This window comes from Mandrillus leucophaeus, unplaced genomic scaffold (genome assembly GCF_000951045.1).
Source record: "Mandrillus leucophaeus isolate KB7577 unplaced genomic scaffold, Mleu.le_1.0 Scaffold142, whole genome shotgun sequence".
In the NCBI taxonomy this organism is placed as follows: domain Eukaryota; kingdom Metazoa; phylum Chordata; class Mammalia; order Primates; family Cercopithecidae; genus Mandrillus; species Mandrillus leucophaeus.
In genome coordinates this window covers 3,368,605-3,393,022 of record NW_012101388.1, presented here as the reverse complement: position 1 = coordinate 3,393,022, position 24,418 = coordinate 3,368,605, and the positions used below count along the sequence as shown (strand labels likewise).

Genomic DNA, 24,418 nt, shown 5'->3' with positions numbered 1-24,418 from the left:
TATATATATATATAAAATGCTACATCCCTGGAAACATTACTTTTAATGTTTTGCTTGTGTATTCTGTGGTCCCTAAATATGGTCACATTTCATACATGTGTACTCTCTAAATTTGTGATTTTAAACATTTATTTAAAAGTCCTATTTATTAATCACTGAGCTTGTGCCAAACATTGGGTGAGGTGGTGATGGGTGAAAAGATGAATAAGGCACAGTCGTAGAAACTCATAGCCTCGTAGGAGAATCAGAGAGGTCAGCAGACATTTAAAACCTGCTGAGAACTAAGTACAGGTTTCAGTGGTAAGATGCAAGGTGCTGCTGAGGCAGGGATGGACCCAGAGATGGAAGAGGCACCGACAGTGAGAGAGTTGCTCTTAAGCTTTAAAATGATGTCACTCCTGAAAATAAAAATCTTCTTTGCTAGCTGGTCACCTGAATTCATTTGGTTTACCTTGTCTTTTTCCTGTAGTAGGATTTCACAGAGGATTTAACGTGTAATGACAGGAACTCGAAACTGAGTGCAAAGACGTGGTTTTGACCATCAGGGAGAATAAAAACCAGCTCCTTGGTTTTATTAGGTACTGGGATCCTTGTTTCTCGTTGCACGTGGTGGATTTTGTAATGTTTGCATCCTTCAAGTTGTGAGTTGCCCTTTCCTGAATACTTGATATGTTCTACACAGCAAAGTCTGCCAGTCAAACGGCACAAAAAAGGTGTGTTCTGTGGTTCCTTGTTAACATACATACAGCTTTTTGGAACACAAATAAGTTCAAAGTTGTGCAAAGCTGTAAGATGTTCCGTATTGCTCTGGGCGTTAATATAAAGTGAAAGCTAGTTACAGTTTGCAACTGAATTAGTAGCAGTCTCTATTTATAATGCACCCCTACTTTGACATAGTACATATATTTTTAAAGGAAGACTTAATATCCAATTATTTTTACAAGAAAGCTGGCTGGCTAACTTCAAGAAGTTCTAGTTTTCAGTTAAATATTTTCTTTTCTTCAGGGGAGATGGTGGTTATGACAGGATCCTTTTGCCTTATAGAAAGCCTTGTGTAACAGATAAAGTAATTAGGTGTAGACCAAAGTAGTTTGCTCTGTGTGATTCTTTAACACCCCCTCAAAGCTACTCGAGCATGATATTTCATTTAATTAAATACCCAAAGAGTCAATTGAGAGGCCAGGCGCAGTGGCTCAAACCTGTAATCCCAGCACTTTGGGAGGCCTAGACGGGTGGATCACGAGGTCAGGAGATGGAGACCATCCTGGCTAACACGGTGAAACCCCGTCTCTACTAAAAAGTACAAAATAACCGGGCGAGGTGGTGGGCACCTGTAGTCCCAGCTACTACTCGGGAGGCTGAAGCAGGAGAATGGCGTGAACCCGGGAGGCGGAGCTTGCAGTGAGCTGAGATCCGGCCACTGCACTCCAGCCTGGGTGACAGAGCGAGACTCTGTCTCAAAAAAAAAAAAAAAAAAAAAGAGTCAATTGGAGCTGTCCACTACGTGAAACTTCTTGGAAGTGTGAAGAAAGAATGTCACAGGAGGGTTTGTGTGTTCACCACAATCTCAGGACTGTCCTGGTGCTGGGCTTTGCTTTTCCTCAGGGGGCTTCCCAGTACAGCTTGAAGCAGTCAGGGCCAGAATTGTGAAATCAGTCCATCATCTTCACTGGTTATTTGTGGAAGCCCAATTTACCCTACTTTTACTCACATCCCTAGACAAGTGAGTGCAAATAACTGAAATGACTCATAAAGTCTTTGAATGAATTGATTTTCTCTTTTTACTTGAAATCAAAAATAAATGTTCTCTTTTTTTCTCTGGCAAATTGCCTCCTGTGCAGTTATAGCTGTGTATTTCTCCTGGGATTTACAGCATTTGAAAATCAGCACTTGAGAGACTTGTGCACCTGTGTGCCCATATATGGCTTCCTGTTTTGTCACATCAGGCAGTCGCCTGCTATGTTCAGATTCGGGGCTTTTTGGGTGGGAGAGCCATGAATGAATGTCCCATGGAAGGGTGCTGGTGAAGAGCGTTGTGATTGTTCTGTTTGCAATAGAGTGTGTTTGTATCCTCATTTATTTTATGGAGAAAACAGGGTGCTTGCTTTCCAGAGACCTTTCTAGGATTCCTCCGCAAAAACCTCCTGTGAAAATTCCAAATGGTTTGAAAGACCCTTGGACCCTCAGGAGCACAAAGCTGGACATCTTTGCAGATGATCTGAGCAACCCCATAGCTACTGTTGCAAAGTGCTGTTTATCTCCATTCGAAGTTGAATCTCATGGTGGGTTTGTGTTTGATAACCCCTTTTTACGATCGCCTCAGTTCAGGACAGGGGATCGAGAAGCTATATTTTCAGAATGAAATGAACCTGAGCAATAATCATTAACTCAGCATCGAGGGATAAGAATGTGACACCCTACTTAGGGTAAAGATAACAGTGCTCATATAGGAATAATGCCCTCTATATCGGTTTCCTTGAGTTGATGTCACAGAGTTCCAGAAGCTGGGTGGCTTAAAGCAGCAGAAAATTGAGGTGTTGACAGGCGCATGCTCTGAGGGCTTTAGGGAAAAAATGTTGCTAGCTTCCGGTGGTTGCTGGCAATTTTTAGCTTTCTTTGGTTTGTGGCCACATCACTCCAATCCCTGCCCCCATTGTCACATGGTATTTTCTCTGTGTCTCTGCTTTCACGTTGTCTTCCCTCTATGTAGGTGTGTGTGTCCAAGTTTCCTTCTTATAAGGACACCAGTCACTGAATTACATCCCACCCTAATCCACTATGACTTCACCTTAACAGATTACATTTAACAAGACCTTCTTTTTTAAATCGGGTCACATTCTGAGGTTCTGGGAGGAAAGTTTCTTCTGGAAGAAGTTTTTGGGGAACACTGTGTAACTCAGTACATTTTTCTCTGGCATCTTCATTTCCTTGCAGCAACCTCACAGGAAAGCAAAACCAAATTTACAGCATCAGTTACTCAAATGGAAATCCATCTTGAGTATAATGTGACTGTACAGCCAGAGTTTTCCACATGGTAGGTTGTAGCCCACAAATGAACATGGCTGCTTGAATGTGGCTGACTCTTTTGGGCTACTACTTAACATTTTTCCAGTCATATTTTTATAGTGGAAAATAGATTCCCCAGACATTTCCTGAAGTGCTCAACGTAACTCCACACTAGAACATGTGCCCTCCCAAGTCCTGACAACTAGTCAATTTCACAACATCATCCTGTGTTCTGATGCCCCAGTGACTGCTGTTCATATCAGAAACATTTGAAATTCATCCTCACTTGCCCCATAAACATACACAAGCACAAAGCCCTCAGCAGCAACTGGACAAAATGCTTTCATGAGAGAAGGCTAAAGGTCTATCAGTTATTCTCCCTTTGCTGTGCTCATTCAGCATTGTTTCCCATGATCTAGTGAGGTAAGATATATTAACTCATACTCAAGGGCTAAAAAACAATAATAGAACTTAGCATTTTAATCTCCTACCTTTCCCTAGAGTTTCATAGAAACTTTTTGGATTCATTATAAGTAGACGTTTAGAATGTCAGCCTCCAGCAATACGTACTCTGTGGTTACAACTCCCCTGTTTTATATTGGGAACGTAAGTATAAGGGGTAAAATATAATGGCAATTTAAATAAAGAACTGAAGATACATACCCAAATGCCAGAAATGACCAAAATGCTAAAAATCAGGATAGGTGGGTATATTAGGCCATTCTTTCATTGCTATAAAGAAATACCCGAGACTGGGTAACTTATAAAGAAAAGAGATTTAATTGGCTCATGGTTCTGCAGGCTATATAGGAAGTATAATAGCTTCTGCTTCTAGGGAGACCTCAGGAAACTTACAATCATGATGGAGGGCAAAGGGGAAGCAGGTTTGTCTTACATGGTCGGAGCAGGAGAAAGAGAGAGAGAGTGGGCAGACGCCACACATGTTTTAAGTACCAGATCTCACGAGAACTCACTCACTATACACTATCAAGGAGGGACGTTGCTAAGCCATTTATGAAAACTCTGATCCCATGATCCAGTCACTTCCCATTAAGCCCAACCTCCAACATTGGAGATTACAACTGAATGTGAGATTTTGATGGGGACACAGATCCATACCATATCAGTGAGCCAGTGATCAACTTATATTTGGCAGGCAGGACAAGCATGCTCTGTAGTGGATTAGTTCTCATGATTCCTAACACCCGAAGCAGCTCTGAGTTCCTTCTTATTGGATTTTTTTTTTTTCTTATTGACATACCCTCTTGGTCACATTCTATTTCTAGCTTCCTGAATCAGAAGATATAAAACACAAACAGAAACTTAAAATTGTAGTGTATGCATTTGTCCACGTGTGTGTGCCATTTTCTCTGCTCCATGTTGCTACTAATTCCTCTGTCCTCATCAATTCCTGTCTTTCTCAAATAGTAGTCTCTTAGTCTTCATTTGTGTGTAGATTTCATGATTCCACTGTTGAACTGAAAGTTCAAATGAGTATGGGTAGACAATTATTTTTTCCTAAGCAGCCTGAGGATAGCATTTCTTATTCACAGTCTCTCTTGTTACTAATGAAAAGCCTCTTAATTATCTTCATTTCGGGGCACTTCTCATCCTGGTTGTTTTCTCGTTGTCTTTAGCACTCTCCAGTTTCACTAAACTGGGTCTAAAATGTGTTTGATTTTGATTTCATATTCTGTCCAAGGGCTTGGTTTCTTTCATACATTTCTTAAAAATTTATGTCTTTATTTTAGTCATTTTCTTATAGAATATTATACTTCCCCTACTTTCTCTCTTCTCAGTTCAGGAACTCCTGCCAAATGTATTTGAATTTTTAATTCTAACCTCCATGGCTGATAACCAGCATTGTATATTTTAAGACAAAAATGTCTACACTACACCAAGGGGAGATTCCTAATTTGTTCTTTTTGAGTTATTGTCGATGCTGTGTTTATCTATAACTACTCTTTTGGTGTTGCTTGGATACTAGAGTCAGTGGTGATGTTAATTTTAGCCTCAAAAATGTAGAATGATCTGTGGACATAGACAGCATCACAATTACAGGCATCGAAAGCGTTGTGAGGTTTTCAAATAGGCAAATATTTACATATGTATATGGTTATTTAAAAATGTATTTCTTACGCCAATCCATGACTTGCCTATGTCACAATGGAATCTGGTGTAGTTTTTATTTCTTGACAGAGAGAAAGATTCTATCCTTATAGTGTTGAGTCTTTTGCAAAGACCTATGGATGTAGGTGGTACCTATAGTCTTTTGTAAAGACCTATAGGAACACATTGCCTAATACCACCCAGAATGGGTAGCAAAGTTCCTAGTGAAGTTTCCACTGTGAGTGGCAGGTGGCGGGCTCTTCTGAGAAAGAATCTTCTAGATGCATATTGTGGGGAGCAGGTATGGGATAACCACTTGGAGTCTTCCTCATCCTCCTTGGATAATAAGTGGGTTCCTGAAGTCTTCGTCTTCTCTGCTTTCTATTTCCTCTAGAGAGTTGAATAAAGAAGTATAGACATAACATGTATTACAGAGGAAGGCAGACTTCAGCTTAATTTTGAGGCAGAGAAAAGGGAGTGTTCATTTGTGTGTCTGAACTGTAAGCATCCATAGAAAGAAGATTCCTCCTCCTAAGAACACAATCTGCACCTTAATCAATTACCATTCTTGCCTTCACATGCTGGCACTTCAGCAGCTTTGGTTCAGATTTTGACAATGACAGGGGATGTCATAGAAGAGGCGTGACTGGGTTCCCTGACTGGGATTTATTGTACAGCAGATTTTGTTTTATTTTGCTGGGAGAGAAGTAGCAAGGACTCTGCCTACCTTGAAGGGGCAAAACCTCTTTGAGAAGTTAGAAAGTGTTATGCTTGGGAGACTCCTTCAGGAGAGGCAGTTCTCTGCTGCTGCTTCACTTCCCTGGGACAAACGGAATTTTCTTTGAGGCTGCCCAGGGACCTGTCTGTCTGGACACTCACCTTATGTCCATTTCTCCTGATTAATACAGCCAGGAAATGTGGCCCAGGCTGCCTCCTGGGACCCAGAGGCCTGTCTACCCTTCCTCCTCCAGGCCCTGTGGAATCGTTCTATTCTCGGTGGTGGGGGTTGGGGAGCGTGACACCCCTCACTCTCCCCCTGCATCTCCAGCATGCTGTTCTTGGTCTCCTTCTTTACTACTTCAGCACCCACCCCCCAGCTCCCCTCCCTTTACCTCCTCCACAAACCCTTTGGGTGCTCTAAGACCTCAGAGCAAGAGTCAGAAGAAAAAGTTTTTTATTTTTCTGCTTCTACCTGCCATGTAGCTTCCCTGAGGTATCACTGTGCATTTAAAAAATATTTTCTAGGCCGGGTGCAGTGTCTCACGGCTGTAATCCCAGCACTTTGGGAGGCTGAGGTGGGTGGATCACCTGAGGTCAGGAGTTTGAGACCAGCCTGGTTAACATGGTGAAACCTCATCTCTACTAAAACTACAAAAATTAACCGGGCTTGGTGACACACACCTGTAGTCCCAGCTACTAGGGAGGCTGAGGCGGGAGGATCCCTTGAACCTGGGAGACAGAGGTTACAGTGAACTGATTGTACCACTGCACTCCAGCCTGGGTGACAGAGTGAGATTCCATCTCAAAAAAAAAAAAAAACAACAAAAAAAAAGAGAATGTTATCTAGTGAAATTGATCATTAAAAAATTTAAAAACCCCTCTAAAATTGTATAAATATTATATGTTATTTCTGTGTGTGTGTGTGTGTGTGTATGTGTGTGTAGAATACATGTGTTCAAAGAAATGATGCCTTACATTTACACTATGGTAATGGTAAGGGATAGCATGGCAATGGTGTGCTTATCCCCCAACATTTGCATTAAAATGAAATTACGATCCATGCGGTTGCTCAACTCATTTTCTTAAAGAGGCCACAGCTGATCCAATAATATCAATACTATGATAAATATCTCTGAAATGACACGGGGAGAACCTGGTTAGTAGGCGAGAGAAGCATCACAATTTCCAATAGCTCACAGTTACTTTTACATCAACCAGATTAGGAGAAATAGCAGTTATGAGTGAAAATGAAGAGATATAATTAGAAAGGCTTTCGTCCCTGTGCTTTCTCATGCCCTGCAATTGGCCATACCTGGGTGCTACTGTTTGTAGGAATGCATGTAACATTGTTTCCAATGACATTCTGGCTGGAAGGAAGGGAATACTAGCAATTTGTCAACAGAGTTAGCCTTTGAGATTTCTACTTCTACAAACTGAAGCCCTGATTGGCACCTGAACTTTAGAAGGTTTATTTAATGCTACAGCACCTCAGCATTTTCAGGTTACCCTTCAATTCAGAACTGTTGTGTATATTTTCTCCAGTGATCCATTGCTCACCTCTGCTTAGCCTCCGAATTCCCTTGCTCTTGAGATTAGCTTCTCCCAGCATGTTTCCATAAACCTGGGCACATGTGCTATGCCTAGAAGTCTGGACGTAGGTTGGCTGCGACTGTGCCTACCCTCTGGCTTTCCTGGCAATGACATCTTTACTCCATACCTGCTCCTGGCTGTTTCACTCACTTCCACCTTTACACACTTAGATCTATTTTGTCACCACCTAGAAGCTTCTAGTTCCAATAACAAATGTTCAAAGATGCCCTCTCCCTCTGCCCCTTCCTCTTTCTGTCATTCATACCCCCTTCCTCCATTGTCATCTGGAGTTTCTGGGTTCTATGATGACACTTGCAAAATGCCTCTGCTACCCCGATATATACATAACACTAATTTGTCATTTGAATCAATGCTGCCTTGTCAGTGTTCTGATAATTAACCCACAGGCTGGCATCCCATGTGTGTGTCTCTGGAATGAGAACACACTGACCCAAGTATGGTCATGATGCTTCCAGTGAGTCAAGGAGCAGAAAAATGATGCAGGAAAAATTGGGATTAGAGGAGCAAGCAGAATAAGAAAAGGAAAACAAAACACAACTTTGTTTCATTCTTTGTGTTCCTGATTGTGTCTCAGGTCGCAAACTTGCCACCTGCGTTGTTTATGTGATCATAGAAGAGATGAAGGCTCCTAGTTGCCTTGGAGGATGACACATGAAGAAAAAATCTTGAAAGCTAGTGAGCAGATTGCTGTTTACAGACAGTGATTTTTAGGCTAAGAAAGAGGGTATAAGTGATGTGCGCCAATTCCAGGCCTGGCCCATAAAATATTTTTCCAAATCTTCAACCTCATTTTCTCATCTCTGCATGGCAGAAAGAGAAGAAATTCAAAATGGTGGAGCCCCATGGAGAAAAGAGCTCAGATCCCTGAGTCATCACTGAAAATCGTAGTCTTTGGTGGAGGTGAAGACAGATTCATTGCAAATGAACCTGGATTAGAAGTGCCTAACCTTGATTGTTCTGGGCTCATACTCTGGGTCAGAAAAAAAGACAAGTAATAGAATGCTTGGTAGAGGCCATGTGCTACCAAACACTGGGGACATCTGGAGGAGAGAGAATGTGAAGGAGTAAGGAGGAGGACTGTGACCTATGTTTTGTACTTCCCATAAAGGTGATAAATCCTGGTGAATCAGCATGGTATCGAGGAAAGAGAAAAACTGAAGGGAAATCTCTGAAGTCCTTCAAGTTTCAGAGCTGGAGTGATGATGGCTGCATACCTGAAGGCACTGGGATAGATGGGCATGGAGGAAGCATTGGCTTTTGCCTACTGCATTTTTGACTGGTGAAAATGAATGGAAAAAAGTCCTCTGCATATGTGTTCCAGGAGACATAGCAGTGGAGGGTTTAGAGAATAGAAACCAGGCTTGCCCAAGCACAGAAATATACTGCAGCCTGAATGACACTGGAGATACAAAAGGACTTTGGATTCTCATGTTTGAGTTAATGTGGCAGAAGAAGAGGCGTGTGGTCAATGTATTTTAGAGAGTAGAGTTAGAGGATTGAAATCCACCTTCTGGAGGGAGGATTAAAGTTCAGTAAGGCCCTACCACCTGAGGCCTATCCATAATATCCAAGGCCATGGGGATGACAATAGGCTGGCTCTACATCTCCATGAGCAGGGTTCTCCAGAACAGGCTCAGGCCACTGAAGGTGGCTTCACCAGTTATTTTGCTGTAACTATGGAGAGAATGAGCACAAGCAGGGGAGCTGAGACAAGGTAGGCAAGCAACCTCTAAAAATCTACAATTGGTGTGCTACTGATGAAGGTAAAGGCACAGAATTATACATCCAGGTTTCTATTACTTGTGGCAGAGCCTCAGACCCAGGTTGAGAGACCACTAGCCATAAGAAAAAAAATGGGGATTTCTGATTTCTGGATAATGATCCAACTCTACAAATTAAAGAAGCGACATACCCACTTTGTTAAAGTTGAAGGAAGGGTAACATTTTCCTGGAAAATTGCCAGCATGCTAAGAACTTGCTTAAATCTATAAAGGAAGCTAAGGATGGCTTGGGGTGCCTGAAAAATGAGAGATAAGGGGAAATCATAAAAGAAAGAAATAAAACACATGAATATTATGGGTTAACATGATAAGCTGATGGTGGTCCATTCCCCCTCCTCAGGTGGGTGCACAGAGAGAAGGAAAGATGAAAACTCAAGTCAGAGAAGTAGGTAACTATGCTAGTTTAACCATAACTGCTACTGCTGTTTTGGAGCCAAGGACTGTATATTCCCATTCCTTGGTCACTGAAGTCCTGAGTTGTCTCCCAGGACAAATAAACTAGAACCAGATGAACAAATGTGAGGTGATAAGAAAATAAAGGGTGAAACAAACAAGAATTGAGAAACAACTCCTTAGCTGTGCTTACATATACAGCCCCTAGGGTGGAGGACAAGAAAGTCACATCCACAATCTGATAGTGTTAGGTGTGTAGTAGACACTGTCACTGAGGAACCAGCCCTGAACAAGTGTACAATTGGACCCAATACATACTTTGATTATATATATTTTTTCACCTGTCCCTCTGTGTAAAAACATACAGAGTAGAGCCTTGGCAAAGAGTGCAAAGTATTTATACAATGGAGGATGGAACCTGGAGAAAAAGAAAGAAACATAATACATCTAATGCTATTTTCCCCATTCAGGGGATTAAAAACTAACTTTTATTTCTTTTCCCATCTATGTGGAGGGGGAGAAAGCGCTGCCTAAAGCTTTTCTAGAACATGTTACAACACATCAATCTCTCTTACCCCCACATTTGAAAAATCACTGTTGTAGATGTGTGAAATGGGTTTGTAGAAGAGTGATAATTTCATTTAGGATTTGAGAAAAAAGGATTTGATGCCATGGGAGGTACTCTGATGAGTAATTTAAGAGACTAACATTAGCAAGTAGGCTAACAGGGTCTTGAAACAGGGACACCAATACAAAGTTGTTTAATTGGGGTCAGTGTACAGGAAACAGACCTCAAGAGGGTTCCCATTAATGAAAGAGTATGATAGCTTGTCATGTTAGGAACCGCCTGTAATACAAGACGGTGTGAAAGTGGAAAAATTAAGTGGAAAAGACCATGATTCTTACTGATCAGGACAGCTTTGGTCAGAAGGCTTACAATTGGAACTAACAACAAATTTGTGTTTCATGTGATAAAGCATGTGAATATTTGAGTAATTAAATGAAACACTCATAATTTGCTTATTTACATACTGAGTCATCTATTCACTGTCATCATTGGCCTCATCATCATCATCATCACAATCATGCCTTCTATGTATTCAGTGTCTACCAGTTTTGAAAGTATACTGAGTATGCTGGGAATTTTTTTATCTGTAACTTCATTAATCTTAACAATAACTCTGGTAGACATAACTATTACTAATATTCAGAAATATCTTGTGTTTTTTTCCTGGCACATGGAAGACTGCAATTCCTAGACCCCCTGTGGTTGGATGTAGTCATTTATTTTGTTCTAGCCATTGGACATGGAAGAGGATTGATGTGCACCACCTTCAGGCTAAATCACTCAATTAATTGCCAATGCCAGACCCTCCACTCCCAGCTGTCCAACCCGTGGCCTGTGGGCCGCATGTGGCCCAGGTAGCTTTGAATGCAGCCCAACACAAAATTGTAAACCTTCTTAAATCATTATGAGGGTTTTTTTTTTTTTTTTTTTTTTTTTTTTTTTTTTTTTTTTTTTTAGCTCATCAGCTATCGTTCGTGTTAGTGTATTTTATGTGTGGCCCAAGACAATTCTTCTTCTTCCAATGTGGCCCATGGAAGTCAGAAGATTGGACACACCGGTTCTACTCCATCTTCTCCTGGACATCTGAAAGGAAGCTTTGTGTTGAGATAGTAGAGTCAAAATTATTAGGTATCTTGGATCCCTGAGAGGCCTTCTGGTCCCACAGAAGACTTTGCATGAATAAGAAATAAAATGTTATTGTGTAAAGCCACTGAGTGAAGGTTTGTTATTGTAGCATAACCTAACCTCTCCTCACTCTGCAAAGAATATCAGCTTATTAGTTGTATTTTACTGAGAAAACTGAGGCTTGGAACAGGAACATACCTTAAGCTGGTATTGCACATTCAGTTCAGCTGGAGTATAAGCCTGTCTGTTTCTGTATCTACAACTGGATGATAGTAAAGTAGTTTGATCAATGTAACCAGCTAACTGGGTTATACTAGACTGATAGTACTATAGAGGATTGGTAGCATAGAAAGGTAAATTGGAAAGACTTTGGGGGTATAAATGGGACATTTTTTGAAGAAGAAATGCTTGAGTTTTTTTATGGTGACCTACAAAGTTACCGGCACAGAGGACTTGGGGACCTTCTTTTTGGAAGTGACTTAGCCTTGTCTAGACATTTACCTGTATCTGTGTCCATATTTTAGATAATTTTTCTTTTGCATGAGTTATTTAGAAGTTTAAAAAGATCTCTGCTGCTAAGTAAGAAATGTAGAATAAAATAAACAACAACAGAAGAGCCTTTGCTTTGGCCTGATAGAAACACTGACTGGTTCATTCATGCTATACTTGGAAAACATTAGGAAAAAACTAAGCCATTATTACCTGTGGCAAAACACTTTGCTGTGGATGGACGCACTGCTAATGACCTCGCAGCAGGAAGTATGGCTCTGAAAGCACTTCTCTGTTTCCAATGCAGGGTGACTGCGGTGTTTTTCTATATCCTGATTAGTGCTTTAGAATCTCTGTGCGGTGCTTTCTGAGAACAGAGTGGGTCTCTATTTTGTTAAATATTGCAAGGATGGATGATTGACAATCATGGATCAAATAAGCACTCAGTAATCCACCAGAGGAAAGACTGTGAGAAAAAAATAGATGACAAACTACCTTCAAATATATAGTTTGCATATTTTCACGTTTATTTTGTCAAGATGGTTGCCTTATTGTGGCCTACCGTGTTTTTTCATTTCCTCCCTTCAGAATGACTAGCAGAACTTGCAACTCTTCCTCCTCCAAGACCAGCTGTCAGTGTGAGATAGGGATTAAGGCAGGGCATTTTCAGGATGAGACTGTAAATCTCCTGGCGGAGAGGACTTGACCTTACTCACCTCTGTACGCCCAGATTCCAGCCTAATATATGGCACACAGTAGGTTCTCAGCCAGCACTGGGGGAGGGCCTAAGGACAGCAGAAGCTTCTGAGTGCAGCTCAAATGGAAAATAAGCTCCCTGATACCCTGTCATTTTTGGTGCTTCAAATGTGAATTCTTGTTTATAGAATGGTAAGGAAAATACGTAATCATAATATTTTGAAACAGAATATGAAAAGACTAAGTCAGCTGGTAGATTCCAAAGTAGAATACAAGTATCTTAACCTCTAGCCCTGTTACTGTATGATGCTGCCTGGAGGAAGCAAACCTTCGGGTGGGAGTAGAACCAGGTGGTAGATGGCTGGGTCCCTGCTCTCTCTGAATGGCTTTCTGGTCTCTAAATCTGCCTGAGTCAAGTCGTCCAAGCTCCCCCAGGAAAGTGTTAGGGAAGCAATGTGTTTCCACGCCAGGTTTCCTAAGGATTATGAGAAGCTGGCTTTAATACTTTTTAATAGTAAAATTTAATTAAACTAAATGCACCTCCGGGAAGAATAATGTATGCAAACTTATCACAAAATCAAGGACCATGGTGAGCAAAAGTCAGAGCTTATTGTGGATGAATTCCAAAATATTTGGCTTAAGCAACAAAACCAATTTATTCTGTATTTCCCCTTAATATGTTGTGTGGATCTTTTAACAGTTGGTTGTTTAATAATAGTAATCTTCAAGCTTATTTCTCCGATCAGCATGCATGTGACAGTCCTTCATTCTCAGTAAACACTGTGTGATACAATCAGCCTGCCGCAGATGCTCCTTATTCTATTACTGCGGCATAATCATTTGGGGAAATCTGTGAAACTAATGCAAAATCTCACAATGCTATTCAGAAATATGGATTGAAATTGGAAGACTGGAAAAATAGCTTGTCATAGCCCATTAGTGACTACACACTGCGATTTAAGAAACTATTTTTCAAACGTTTCCATTTTGCACATTGTTTAAAAAAAAAATCCTTGTTTGTTCCTGAAGAACAATGGGAACATCTATCACAGGATGTTAAGGCATATTTACCAGGAAAATATTCATATTTCCATTGGAATAAAATATGTGGACTTAAGATTAGCATATGCATTTTTCTCAAAGATAAATGCTATTTCTGGTGTTTATTTTTATTGAGAACAGAGGACAATAATATAATACAATTTAGTGGTATGATTTTGTTGATCTTGGGGAGCAAGATTCTATACTTATGGATTGGGCAGCATTTTATCAGACTGGCTATTAATTCTTTTATTTCCCCTCTTTCTTCATTGTTTTATAAATATTTATTACAAATCTTGCCTATCTTCAACCTGCTCTAACCTGGGTGTATAAATATTTATTACAAATCTTGCCTATCTTCAACCTGCTCTAACCTGGGTGTCTTTCTCTAATCACTGATCTCTCTTTCCGGAAAGAATCTTTTCTATTTTACTTCATAATCAATGACTTTTGGTTTTTCATCTGGGCACATTATTCCCCCTACTGAGATGCCAGCAATTTTACTGGCTTTTTCTCAATTCCTTGTTAAGAAAACAATAGTTCTCCCCACCCCCATATTCCAGGGAGGAAAAGAAGTAATAGTTACTGTGAACCTATTTACTGTATCCTGAGCCTTCTACTGAGAGCTATCATGACAATTTCTTATATTTTATAGGTTGGAAACTGACAGTAAGAGGTGTTAGACAACTTTTCTAAGGCTATACATTGAGTATATTGCAGAGTTTGCATTCAAAGAAAGCCATGTTATTCTGACACTCAAACTCCTGGTCTTTCCACTCTTGCACAGTATTCTAGAATTAATTACTCTCTGCTCTGGTAGATACTATAAGAGCAGAGGCAGAGACAGCACAAGCATGGGCTATAGTCAGAGGGACCAGGGAACCACACCTCACTCTGCCACTTACCGCCTTACCAATTTACTTAGTTTCCCAGTGAAAATGATACTTAGCTTTCCAATTTAAAATGAAAACCTAGCAGATAATATAGCACAATGCTTACGTCTGAGTAAAAAGCAGAAAAAGAGATTATTATCATTATTACCCCAAGAAGAGCAGTTGCATATTTATCCTGGAAAAGAGCTATAAATTATTTAATTATTTTCCTTGATTTGACTGTTTCTTTCAAGTTCAAAATTTCTGCCCTCCAAGTTCCTGCCCCCTGCACCCTTCCCCAGGTGGTTTGCACATAATGGAAGGTAAGCACTTTCAGGACTTAGAAGAGCCACAGGCTTAGATCTCGAAGTTAGTTACGCTGCCCATGAGAGCGAGGAGACATGCTTTCTGCTGTCTTCCCAGTTCCAGGGAAAAGTGTAAGTGCTGCATTTGTGCTATATTACCCGAAAGCCCTCGTTTCACCTGTAGGGAAAAGATGGCCAGTGATACTCAACTTCAGCAGTAGACCCAAATGTGTAGGGCAGATGTATAGAGAAGAGACCAATAACCTTGATCTTGCTGCTGGGAGCCCACCCAGTCATGGATACGAAGAGGCCGCTCTTTTCCATAATGTTTCTTTGGAGGCTGACTCTGTAGACTTTCTAAAGCACACTGAAACTTGTCATTCTCTCAAATATCCATTTCTATTGGTCTCTTCACAAATAATTATACAATCTTAAGCAGAGATTCATGAAATTTATGGAAAGCACATAAAAATGAAAGAAAATATAACTTTCAGGGTTCTAAAGTGCAAACTTGCCAAAGAGGTTCTCCCTGCCTGTGTATTTAGGGATGTCTTCTGAATTCTACTTTGGGGGAGGAGACGGGTGCCTCAATTTCTTATTCCAAGTCCTTAACCAGAGGATTGCTGAATGGGACTAAGTGGACATTCTGGGTGTGCTATGAGTCAGGAGGATTCTGGTTTGATTGATGACATTTACACTCTACGTCAATACTGGAACTTTCTGATATCTCCTGTGGTACTTATTCATAAAAATATTCATGTAGTTTATGGGTTTTTGTTTATTTGTTTGTTGTTGTTGTTGTTGTTGAGATGGAAACTCCCTCTATCACCCAGGCCAGAGTGCAAGTCCGCAATCTCGGTTCACTTCAACCTCCGCCTCCCGGGTTCAGGTGATTCTCCTTCCTGCCTTAGTCTCCGGAGTAGCTGGGATTACAGGCGCATGCCACCACACCCAGCTAATTTTTGTATTTTTAGTAGAGATGGAGTTTTGTCATGTTGGCCAGGCTGGTCTCGAACTCCTGACCTCAGATGATCCGTGTGCCTCGGCCTCCCAAAGTGCTGGGATTACAGGTATGAGCCATTCCTCCTGGCCTATTTTATGTTTTTTTTGAAAATGAGCTTGTGCGTAAAGATAGTGAGTGTTGTGATGATCATAAAAGAAAATATACATAAAGAGGTAAAAAGCCTGAAAACTTTGTGAGAGCTTCTACACGCCCTGCCCCCTCCTCCCACCCTCCTCCATGCAGGGCTGTGGTGTTGCACCCATTTGTCGTCAGCTATCTGGGATGCTTTAGTGCCGCCATTGGTTTTGAAAGAACACACCAGGAAAAGGGAAAGCCCTGTGCTGAAATTTAGGGGAAGCTCTGAAGACTGCACTCATCTCTACCTTATCTTCACCCCAAATTGTCTGCCTTGTTCACATTTCATTAACACTAATTTCTAGAGGGCCTGTCTAGTGAGTTAGATATTGTGTTCCCAAATATCCACTGTACATATGCAGGCATCCTTAGAAGGATGACACAATAATCTACCATGAGCCGTCCATGAGGGCATGAACACAGAGTTTATGGCATCAGGCAATGCACTGAGAACACAGGTGAGGTGCATGAGGCAAGGAAGCCTCACTGAGGAGCAAAATTAGGTTTTGCAGCCTGAGGACTTTGCAAAGGAGGAGGAAAATGAGGTAGGAATGATTTGCAGGTGCATTTGTGTGTGGGGAGGCTGCCTATGGGGGTAAGCTAGGAGGTGGAACGTGAGGGTGTCAGAGGGGACAGTGGAATGAGAACCCAAAGACATATTTTATGTACTGAGATATTAGAGAACGTTTTGAAGTGTGGTGGAGCCCAGGTTCTCTCGTTAAAACTCCTTTATGACGAGTCTGCTCAAGGAGGCCTCAATGTTCCTCTCAGCTTTTCTAAACTTTAGGCTGCTCTTCATGCCTCTAGAATCCTCGCCTTCCTTTTTTAAAAATAAGTGTTTACTTTTAAAAAATTGCAATTTTAAATTCTTCCTCCACGTCTTTGAGTTGCAAATCTTATTGAAAGCTTCTTGCTGGCCGGGCGCGGCGGCTCACGCCTGTAAACCCAGCACTTTGGAGGCCGAGGCGGGCAGATGACGAGGTCAGGAGATCGAGACCATCCTGGCTAACATGGTGAAACCCCCGTCTCTACTAAAAATACAAAAAATTAGCCGGGCGTGGTGGCGGGCGCCTGTAGTCCCAGCTACTCGGGAGGCTGAGGCGGGAGAATGGCGGGAACCCGGGAGGCGGAGCTTGCAGTGAGCCGCGATCGCGCCACTGCACTCCAGCCTGGGCGACAGAGCGAGACTCTGTCTTAAAAAAAAATAAAAAGCCTCTTGTCAGTTTTGCAACGCAGGACTGTCTTTCTCGGGGATCTGGGAGTCATCTCTTTGAAAAGAAATCATCAAAAAAGATAGCATTCCTATCTCCCAGTTTCTGTGGGAGGATAGTAGCCTAACATTTTCCAAGTTGTAAACCTGCCTGCTGTCCTGAAGATAGGAGAAAATTTACTTTTCCATGGGGTAAGGCCAATAAGCAAACAGATGCCCTAAAATCCCTCCTCCCCATCCCCAATCTTAGCTCTTAAAAGCTCTCCAGCCATTTTTTCCCAGTGGAGTTCGAGACTGAGTTCTGGTGTCATTTCTGTTATTGCAACAGCCTTAAAGTCTTCCTTGCCTGTGTGATTATGTGTGCTGCAACTTTTTTAAGCCCTAAAGGAATTTGCTTTTCGATAAGAATTCTTTAACAAAAAGTGGCTCTCAGGATGAACCAGTTTACAACCTACAGAATTAATATTATAATGAGATAAGTAACTTTTATAGAAATATTGACCAGAGAATGTCCTTTCAAATATTTTTCCTGCTAGCATGACAAAAAGTTTTAATTTGCAAAATTATGTTATGTTGGCTCGTGTTTTAAGAACATATCAATTGCATAAACTGTACTCCTATATAAACATCTTAAGAATATTTATTTCATAAGATTGACCTTAACTGTTGAGTTCCTCTGTTTCTACAAACATGGTGTTGGTTCACATGCAGTTTTATTTGATGCTACACAACATATATGTCAATTGTCACTTTCTTTTCATGTTTCTTTCCTTTCCTTTTTTTCCAGCTCTGTTTTGGTATAATTGACAAACATTGTATATATCTACACTGTACTATGTGATGATGCTATGACACTTGCAGACATTGTGAGAGGATTGCCATGATCGAACTAATGAACATTGCCTTCACTTCACAGAGTTATCATTTTTTTGCAAAATTTTACAAAATTATTGCAATCTTTGCTTTGACAGTCCAGTGAAAATTCTAGCCCTTGTTTCTTACATACTTTCACAGACAACAAAAAATGCTAAACTTACCAGCTGCCTTAGGTTTACCACCGGCCTTCCATGGAAATGAATCCTGGGGTGGAAATGGGCCCCTTCTACCGAGCGTGCTAAAACACACAAACCTCACTCCTTCATTAAAACAAAGCCAAACAAAATTCACACAACTGTATTTTTAACCTGTGTTTGCATAACAATGAGTTTCATTCTTCACTCTGCCTAATTTATTCCCCATAGTGATTTGCCTCGGGCCCCTAGTCCTTGCTCACGCTAATAAATCCAGTGGCTAAAGACAAACTTTAGTGCTTTTTTAGCATTATTAACAAAATGCTAACTGTGGTTCTTCTGTAGAGGCTCTGTTTTATAGGGAAATGAGACAACTAGACAAAGCCCTGAACACTTTCCCTATGGAACTTTGTGACTTAGTTAAATTACCATCCCCAAAGCCTTCCAGGTTAGCAATAATTAGACAGCAAGTAAGTGACCCCACCATGATAGGTTCTTTGCATAATAATCTAATGCCCGAAACACTCATGGGAGTAATGTATTGTTATCTCTGCTTTGCAGATAAGGAAGGGTGGAGAGGTTACCCCTCATACTCCAGTTGGCAGATGTCTATTTCAAAGTTCATTTCGGGTGGCTTCAAAATCTGTGAATTTTCTATGCCTTGTGCTATTTTCTTCCCTGTAAAATTGACAGAACAATAGTTGATGTGTAAGTTACATTCGAAGCTTGGAATTCTCAGAGGTGTAGTCCTGAAAGAGAGTGTCTTGGACCCAGAGAAGTGTGCAGAATCCATACCTTTCAAGGAAGGCAGTAGAAACAGTTCTCTCTTTTGAGACACTTAAAACCCTTTACCCCACTGGTTCACTCGAGTGCATGTAACAGTAACTTGGTCCAACTAGAGAACAGTTCTCTGCCTCTCCAGTGAGCAGATCCAGTCTTTTCCTCCATGTTTCCACACATTTGTTTTCTAAACCCAGAGAAGTGACATTTACTGTCAATCTGTTCCTGAGATGCTTTTAGGGTATGGCAAAGGAAACGATCCACGATGTCAGGTGTATTCCTGGCTCTGCCTGCTTTTCTTCTCTTTGACCTTCCATAAATAAGCAACTTCGTTTCTCTAAGCCTTCATTTAACTTTTTAAAGAGTGGTGATAATAACACCCATCTTATGGAGATTTTCTAATAATAAGATAGAGTAGAATCTCAGAGATCCTTGAGATCTCCAGGCTGAATGCATTATATAAAAGTGATTACTTGGTGTGAACATCTAGGAGGCATTTCATTCTAGTCAGGGAGTGTCCCTGGTATTTGTTTTGGGCAAATAAAGCAAGCTTAAAGGAAACTCGGCCATCAGTTTGTTTAATGCTCTTATTTTACAGATGAAGAACATGCACAATTATGTAATATTACGAAACTGAGGTCAGTTAGGCTAAGAGTCTTTCTCAAAATCCTCAATAATAAATGCTGTGTAATGTAGCTATACACACAGTCTACAAAGGCAAACAGTATTTAACTTGCTTGAGGTAGTACCTGCTCTTTTGTTTTATAATAAGGTTGTGCCTATTTTCCCAAATAAGTGCTATGAAAAGATTAATTTTAATTATTTTTAATGTCTCTATCTTAAAAATATATACATTATATAGATATAAAATCATTATAACTTTTTTGTATGAGTGCCGATAAAATCAACCAAGATTTTAAGAGGACATGACTCCAAACACTTGGATTACCCCTGGCACTGTGTTTGTGTTTTGTGGGATAAAGCTTTACACGTTGATACATCGTGCCTGGAATGCTGGCTCCATCTGCTTTCAACGTCCCACTTATACTCAAATGTACATAAATTATATACATATATAAATTAAAAATTATGCTAATACGTTTTAATTGCCCATTTTATACTTATTATCTATGCATCATTGGCTGTCTTGCACCAGTTTAGGTCTTATTTTCCTAAGTATAAAATCAGCTTACTTGATCAAGACCCTGGTGTGTGTGTGTGTATGTGTGTGTGTGTGTGTACATATGTCATCTTTTGTCCATAGGATTACACTTCATACAAAGTAGGATCTTAATTAATATGTTTGGTTTGATGATTGATTTGTTTTTCTTTAAATATACTTACTCATTGACTTGTACAGCATTATTGAATGAAGATCACTTTTGGGCAAGTATACAAAAAAAAATCATATATCCTGATTTTCAAGACTGCACAGTTTAGCTGAAGAGCTACGAATCACTTACAAACAGGTAAATGACAAAAGACAATACATGTGACTCCAACAGAATTCAGGGAAAGATGTAGCTTCCTGTGGGTACAGAATTCTTAGGGGAGATGGGATTTTCAGTGAGCACTGATTGGAACTGAGAGGAAGAACAGAAGGAAGGAGGTCATTCCAAGCTGATGTACTGACTGAGTTAAAGGCTGAAGCTGGCTGATTCTGGTGGAGAATCATTTAGAAGTGATTAAATAGAAATTCTGAGAGCTTTGTGAAGTTTAGGTTGGAGACTAGCTTGATTTTTTCACTTAGCATATTTGTTAAATAATTTACAAATATTTAATTAATCATAGTTATATCTAATTAATTGCATATTGAGTTTCACTAGGTTTAATGTTATAGGGACTAAAACAATGAGATGAAATAGACACTGGTGCTTTTACTAAAGAAGGTATCATAACTACTAGAACTTCGGTAGTTATGTAGACTTTTTGCCATAGTGACATAAAATTTGTCAACAATGCTTTTTCACATTTTGTTTTTATTGAAAATTACTATTATATGATTCCTTATAGTGAAGGAATGGGAGGAGAAGTACCTCTCCCGTGAGTTTTTCCAAAGACCTCTATGGTCTCCTCTTGCAGTGGTGAGATGGGTTTTCTTGAAATTCTTTGGCAGTTGGCAAGAAAGCGAAAATCTGGATTGTTCTACCTGGGAGACTGATCTGCTCAGATCTTCTTTTCTCTGTGGCATCTTTCTCTTATTAGAGTCTTGGGACACAATTTTGCTTTTGCTTTTGGGTATTCTCATGCAGTCTGTTAGATAGATATTAAAGTTGACAGTGATGCTTCTTGTCCATGTGTACAAAGTAACTAAAAGTTTGGAGAGAACGAACAGCCAACTCCACAAAAAAGCAAAAAAAGCTTAGGGTCTAAAGTATTTTGATGTCCTCCCCTCACCATCAATTTTTGAGACGCCCTTATAATTAATTATTTTTCTTTAAAAATAGATTTATGGCCACCAGAGGGGGCATCTTCCAACAAAGAGATCAGAGTAAATAATAAAAGCTTACCTGTTAAATCTCCCAGTCTGATGCGGAGCATAATTAGCAGAGAAACCAAACCAATTGCTGTGGGATGTTTTGCAGAACAGATGCTCTTCTTCCATCCTCTCTCTAAGATGGCTTGTTGTTGTTGTTGTTAGTTTAAAGAGATTCTAAGTCCCAATAATAGTTAAGTTTAGAGAAATACTCTGAGTGACACACCAAATATTTCAATTAACTGGTAAAGCTGGTTCAGATTAATGATCTACTTATCCCTGTGTGGTATGCACACTAGGGTATTTTTTTTTAAGTCTATAGTGTTTAGAGAGAAATTCCTGCTTAACATATTAGTTGCTGAAATTGTTGAGTATAATATTTGTTCTGGCACTGACTTCCTTTTTGCATTTGTGAGATGTCTGGAGAAAATTTCAGATGCTCAAGGAGAGCCAGTTTATTGGTCTGTTTTGTTATGTTCAATGTAGGAAACTTGTAGCCTCTTTAATCCGCCATTAGCCAGAGTCTAGAGAGCAAGGCTTGAATGATAGCAATTTAGTTATCACGTTCTATTTCCAGCAGAATTGTTTGTAGTTTAGCTCAAAATATCCATCTTCTTAATTTTAACTGGTTTTGCCAGTTGCCAGTTAAACCAGATTGCAAGTGAAAATGAATATCATCAACACACTTAAATATTTCTGTGCACGGTACAAAGCAGACTGTAGATGATTATAGAGTACTGGGAAATGTGTTTCCACAGAAACTTTCTTCTAAATTGCTAGGAGTGTGTTAGACTTTAAGATTACTCATAGACATGTGCTCAAAAATTTGGTAAACTTTAAAAATTTTTCATTTTACTTTAAAAGTATATTATAAAGAAAGCAATATTCTCTAAGGCAATGAATCATCTATTCCCCTCCAGTTTAAAAATGGTACACGGAACATTTATGTTATACACAAAAATTACTTTGAATAGCCGTGTGTGATTATTTTAAACAAAGCAAATCACTAAACATTTGGCATAACATTGCTGATCACCTCTTCTTTTTTAAATTTGTATAAATTTATGTGATATGTGTGTAATTTCGTTACATCCATAGATTGTGTAGTGGTGAAGTCAGGGCTTTTAGAGTATCCATCACCCAAATAACGTACACTGTACCCCAAAACCTTTCATCATCCACCCCTCTCGGCCCCCTTACCTTTTTGAGTCTTCGTTGTCTATCATTTGACAGTCTACATCTTTGTGTATTCATTATTTAGCGCCCACTTATAAGTAAGAACATATGGTATTTGTCTTTCTGTGTCTGACTTGCTTCACTTAAGATAATGGCCTCTAATTCCATCCATTGTGCTGCAAAAATCATGATTTCATTCTTTTTATGGCTGAATAGTATCCCATTAGGTATATGTGCCACATTTTCTTTATCCAGTCATTTGTTGATAAACACTAAGGTTGATTCTATATCTTTGCTATTGTGAATTGTGCTGCAATAAACATACAGGCACAGGTATCTTTTTGATACAATGATTTCTTTTCCCGTGCATAGACACCCAATAATGGGATTGCTGGATAGAATGGTACTTCTGTTTTTAGTTTTTGAGAAATCACCACGCTGTTTTCCATAGAGGTTGTACTAATTTACATTCCCAGGAACAGTATATAAGAGTTCCCTTTTCTCCACAAACTCACTAATATTTGTTATGCTTTATCTTTTCAATAATAGCCATTCTGATTGGTGTTAAGACGATACTGTAGTTTTACTTTGAACTTCTCTAATAATTAGTGATGTTGAGCATTTTTCATGTCTGTTGGCCATTTTTGTGTCTTCTTTTGAGAAATGTCTATTGTCTTTTGCTCACTTTTTAATGGGATTATTTCTTTGTTTGATTTTTTGTTGAGTTGTTTGAGCTTTTTGTAATTTCTGGATATGAATCCTCTGTCAGATGAATAGTTCACAAATATTTTCTCCTATTCTGTAGGTTGTCTGTTCACTCTACTGATTATTTCTTTTGCTGTGCAGAAGCTTTTTAGTTTAAGTCTCATTTGTCTATTTTTGTTTTTGTTGCTGGTGCTTTGGGGGTCTTAGTTATGAACTCTTTGCCTAGACCAATGTCCAGAAGAGTTTTTCCTAGGTTTTCTTCTAGTATTTTCTAGGTCTTATGTTTACATCTTTGATTCATCTTAAGTTGATATTCATATACAGTGAAAGATAGGGGTTCAGTTTCACTTTTCTGCATATGATGATCCAATTTTCCCAGAAGTATTTATGGAAAAGGTTGTCCTTTCTCTAGTGTATGTTCTTGTCTATTTTGTCAAATATCAGTTGGCTGTAAAAAATGTGGCTTTATTTCTGGGTTGTCTATTTTGTTCCACTAATCTATGTGTCTATTTTTATACCAGTACCATACTGTTTTGGTTACTATTGACCTGTAGTATAAGATGAAATCAGGTCATGTGATGTCTTCAGCTTTGTTCTTTTTGCTTAGTATTGATTTGGCAATTTGGGCTCTTTTCTGGTTTCGTAGGAATATTATGATTGTTTTTCTAATTCTGTGAAAAATGATGTTGGTATTCTGATAGAGATTACATTAACTCTGTAGATTGCCTTGAGCAGGATTGTCATTTTAATGACAGCAATATTAATTCTTCCAATCCATGAGCATGAGATGTTTTCCCATTTGTATGTGTTATCTCTGATTTCTTGCATCAGTATTTTCTATTTTTCCTTGTAGAAATATTTTACCTTCTTGGTTAAATATATGCCTAGATATTTCATTATTTTTTGTAGCTATTGAAAATGGGATTGTCTTCCTGACTTGTTTCACAGCTAGATTGTAATTGCTATGTAGAATCAATACTGATTTTTGTACACTGATTTTGCATCCTGCTGAATTCATTTATCAAATCTAGAGATTTTTGGTGGAGACTTTAGTTTTTCTAGATGTAAGATTATATCTTCAGTGAATAGGAATAACTTGACTTCCTCTTTTCCAATTTGGATGCCTTTCTTTTCCTCGCCTGGTTTCTCTGGCGAGGATTTTTAGTACTATGTTGAATAGAAGTTGTTAAAGGGATGACCTCTTCTT

At 39.5% G+C, this 24,418-nt stretch overlaps 1 protein-coding gene across 1 annotated transcript in view; it reads right to left on the bottom strand.

Annotated features, from left to right (window-relative positions):
* The window catches only part of LOC105535148 (putative uncharacterized protein encoded by LINC00305), a 78,262-nt gene that overhangs the window by 21,918 nt on the left and 31,926 nt on the right, over positions 1-24,418 (bottom strand). The window lies entirely within an intron of this gene.